Consider the following 4714-nt stretch of genomic DNA (forward strand, 5'->3'; position numbering starts at 1 on the left):
ATCAAATTATTTTTCAAATTAGTTATATCAGTTTATATTCTCACACCCCAGGAAATAATTGTAATAGCGAATCAGCTACATATTCCCAAGCAGTGTGAGCTGCAGCAGTCAAAAATGGAAAAAAAGAAATTCACACAGCCATTAAACAGGAGAATGGGGACATTACACATTTTCCTATGCTGGGGCACTATAAAGTAGTGGAAGTGAATGAGCTAGAGCCACATACATTACCCTGTGTGAGTCCCATAAATATAATGTAAAACAAAAAGCGAGATACCCAGAATATATACAGTATGATTCCATTTATATAAAGTTCATGCACAACTAAATAGTAAATTGCTGGGGATGCATACAGATGTCATAAAACTACAAAGAAAAGCCAAAAAAATGATAAACACAAAACGCTCGTGTTTAGATGACTGTTTCTGAACCCTGGCTGCACATTAGAAGTAACTGGGGAGCTTTTAAAAAAACATATTGATGCCCAGGACCCAGCCCAAAACAATTAAATTAGAATCGCTTTATTCAATGGCTTAGCTAAGACTTACAGTAAACAAATACTTAGTGCATCATTGAGGAAATTAGGGTCATCCTTTCTCAGTACCTCAAGGTCTTTGCTTCTGCAACTATTTCCTCTCTCTCCTGCAGCATTAATTTTTCCCTCACTGGGGTTTCTCTCTTTGGCATATGCACATGCCTTAATGTTAGCCATCCTAAAAGAAACAATAAAGGAAAGAAATAAAAAATAACCGTACCTTGACATTATGTCTTCCTCCTTCCATCTACTAACCTTTATTTTTTTTTTTCCCTCTGCTTTTATAGCTATTGCCCTGGAAGCAATTGTCTACCCCTCCTCTTTCTACCTCCTCATTTCCCTGTCTTTTCAGCCCATGTCACTAGCTGCACTTCTCCAGAACCAGTCGCAGACAGCTTTCATTAAGATCAGCAACACTGAGCACAATCCTACCACACCTCCATCGTCCATCCTCATCATGTTCAGAGCTGGTCATATCCTCTTGCTTTTCCTCTGCCTCACTGTCCCTTCTTGTGCCTGCTTTCTCCTCTTCCTCCTGACCTCAGAACATTAGCTTAGGCCACAGCTTAGTCCTTGGCTCTGTTCCATAATGATCTTGTTTTTCCTGAAACACTAAGAAATTTTCAACAGATATAATTCTGGGCTCAGTCAAACTTAGATGAGCTCACCTTGTCCTGTGCCTTTAAATATCATCTACAGGTTGTTGGCTTCTAACTGTTTATCTTCCACGCTGATGTCTTTTCTAAACTTAGATTAAAATATCCAACTGCTATTCTGCATATATACCTATATGAACTGGTACTTGATTTCAACCCTAAACTAAGTTCTCCCATTCTCTCAGTTTCTCAGGACAACAACAGGGGCATCCAATTTATAAGCAAGTTTTCTTAGATGGGCCTTCAAGTGATAAAATGAGCCACTAACTTTCAGTATACTTACTGTTACTATCTTCACATAAGTCATGTCTCAGATAATGTGACAGTCTCAGGACTGTTCTTTCTGCTTTCACTTTTTATCCCCTTCTAGTCTTCCTGAAGCAGCTTGATCCTTTAAAAATATTAATCAGATTACGTGTCTCTCATTTTAAAAACCCTCCAGTAGCATCCCATAGCTGAGCTCACCATGGTCTAGGAGGAGGATATGCAAGATCTGGTCATTGTCCACACCTTGATGTTGTTTCTTACCCTTCACCTTGGTTGTGAGATTTCAGACCCACTTTCCTTCTTCTGTCTCTTGGAAATGGCTGGCCCTTTCAGTCTCACAGTCTGAATGTCAGATCTTCACTCTGTGTGGAATGCTGTCCTCTTAAACTCTGCCTTGGCTGGCTCCTTCCTGTGAGTAATTCAACCCTCAGACCATATGCTCCCTCCTTCTCAAGGGGCCTTCCTTCATCACTCCATCTCAAGTGCCCCAATCCACACCTACACTCACTTTTTATCACATAAACTTGCTCTCTATTTTTATTAAACTATCATTATCTAAAGGTATTTATTTGTGTATCTGCATTATCTCTTTTCTGCTTCATTAGAACATCAGGTCCCAAAAAGTGGAGACTCTGTGTTAGTCGTTGCTCTAAACTTAATATTTAGTGTAATGCCTGATCATTGGTTGGGTCACAATTAATATTTGGAATGGATAAATAAATAATAAATCAAATCAAACGTTCCACTTTTTATGTATGAGTACCCATGCTATACTTATGTTGGGTAAGGTTGTTTTTTTTTCTTTAAATTTTATTTACAAACCTTCCTGATCATCACATAAAATAAGAGCCACAGTTCATTTCATGAATATTAAATATTTGATTTGTTCCACTATTACTGCTTTATAGAAAAAAAATGACTGAGGAAGTGTTCTTTAGACTGTTTTTCCCATCTCTGAGGCCAAGCCTCTCCGCTGTAACTACACCTGCCCATACATTTCCTGCTTTTGCTTTTTACCACAAACTCCCACCTGTGTGTTTCCTAGAATGCTGGACTCCCAGATGTTCGTCATTTGCTTATCGCCCTGCTGCACTTCTCTGCTCACCCCAAAAGCTTTTTCTTCATTATCCTTCAGGCCTTGTGTATGGCTTTTTATAAACACACATTCTGTCAGCATCAGTCTAAGAATTGAAAATAATGGCACATCATCAGAAGCGTTTTTCTTTCTCTCCTGACTTCCCCAGCCTTTGCCAGCATGGACCCATTGTTTTGAAAGAAAGCTGAGGAGGTTAATATTGACAATTTGAACCAGATGCCCTGGAGACACCATGAGATACTTCACTAGATGTAATTCTGGGCTCAATCAAGATCTTAATTAGCAGCATTGTTCTTATATATTATACAATTGTCATTATGTGGCATTATGCTGATTATGCATTATACATGTGCAGTTCTTTGGGTGAACAGTTCACTTGAGTATGACTTGTGCAAAATACAAGATGTTATTTTAAAATATAAGTATACGTAATTTAAATGTTCCTGAAGTGAATTAAATGGCAATTTTGTGCTGTTCTTAAGAGAAAGGATTTACACCTACACTGTAAATTATAAAGCAAGCTGCACTGTTCTTAGCACCCACTTCATGCTGTTTCTGTTAAGAATTCCCAGAAGAGCTGCTTAGAATATACTAGCGATTAAGTGAGTTACAGTACATTCTAAAGGATTTTATAATACCACAGAGAAATAAAAATAAAACACAAAATATATATTTATATTGTAAAAAATGTTATTTCAAAAATAAAAATTAAGATTTATCTGATGGTTCATTCTTCATATTAGAATAGGATATCTACCCCACTCCCTACTGAGTGCTTCAAAAGGCAACATTTAAAGGTACAAAGTGTCTTTTTCTAGATGGCTGAATACAAAATGTCAAAAGACCAAATGTCACCCTCCACTAAAGTATTTGTGGTATTTGCAAGAAAAAAAAAGACTGTCATTAAGCTAAAATAGTATTATATTATCATGAAACTAAAAATATTACTGTAATAAATCACAAAAGAAGAGAGATATTATTCTTGCTCTTTTGTATTTTAAATAAAGTAGACGTGAAATAGAGTAATGTTTCATGGTTTATTACAGAACCATAGGAAAAGAGCCATTCCTCTGAAATCATTCTCCACCTCTCCTGGCCTGCAGGCCTTTGTCCCAATATTGAAGTCCTGCTCTGATTTCAAAGCCATGAGCGATGAGACTTCAGGCACATTGACCACTGCAATTGATGACTCTTGGATTTACTCTTTGGAAATCTTTTCCCTCTTTTTCTCTCCATCCCTCCTCCTTAACCCCATTTTCAAACAATAATTTTCTCTCCCTCTCTTGGCATTTACGACAGTGTGTCCATATTATTCATCATCTGCTGGGACCCTTCAGGGCAGGGACTTTCCCTCTTGCTCTGATTTTAAAGCCTTATATATTTCATGAATATATATATATATATATTATATATATATAATATATATATGTATGTGTATGTATATTTTTTTCACAATATGTATCTATTATCCCACCCAGCTCAAAGAATTGTCATGACCAATATCATCTTATTTACATCCCAACTAACTTCACTCCTTTGAATCCTATGACTTACTTTGAACCAGATTCCAGCTATCATATTATTTCAATAATAATACTTTATGTATTCTTTAAAAATGTCATTAGAACATCTAGAAATACTAAAAATAACTCATTATAATATTCCAAATTCTCCACGTGACTCATTCACTTATTTTTTACATTTGATTTATTGACTCAAGATCTACATTAGTTCACATATTAATTATCTCTTTTATTCTCCCTCTTTGTTTAATATCACATTTACACAAGAGATAGCAAGAAGGAATCATAGAACGTTTGGAGTGATCAGTATTCGAAGGAAGTGGTCATGACAGGAGACAAAGAAGAAAACAGCAAACTAGAGCAGGGCTGTAGGACTTAAGCCTGTGTGTCATATTGACTCATTCTTGGGAGACCTCCCAGTTCCTACTAGGGAAGGATTTGGGAGTCTCACTGTCCTTTAGGTCTCTTCAGGGCCTATTCCTTTGGCTTTCTGATTCCTGGAACTTGGGACTGGAGTATTCTGTTTGTTCCCAGTGACTTCTAAGGAAGGACCACAGTACATTTTTTACCCTCTCCCCCAGGCTAGTTCTTGGTGCTTTATCTAGCTACCTCATATGTTCTTAAGTTTAAACTGGTC

The 4714-nt window shown here is 36.9% G+C and overlaps 1 long non-coding RNA gene across 1 annotated transcript; it reads right to left on the reverse strand.

Annotated features, from left to right (window-relative positions):
* Window positions 1–1480: 1480 nt before the first annotated feature.
* On the reverse strand, window positions 1481–2644 carry LOC125081843 (uncharacterized). The gene is made up of 3 exons (XR_007121803.1): window positions 2564–2644; window positions 1720–1867; window positions 1481–1582 (listed from the first exon to the last, which is right to left on the reverse strand). It is a non-coding gene; the product is annotated as an uncharacterized LOC125081843 (long non-coding RNA).
* Window positions 2645–4714: the final 2070 nt, after the last annotated feature.

Source organism: Lutra lutra, chromosome 1, assembly GCF_902655055.1.
Source record: "Lutra lutra chromosome 1, mLutLut1.2, whole genome shotgun sequence".
In the NCBI taxonomy this organism is placed as follows: Eukaryota; Metazoa; Chordata; class Mammalia; order Carnivora; family Mustelidae; genus Lutra; species Lutra lutra.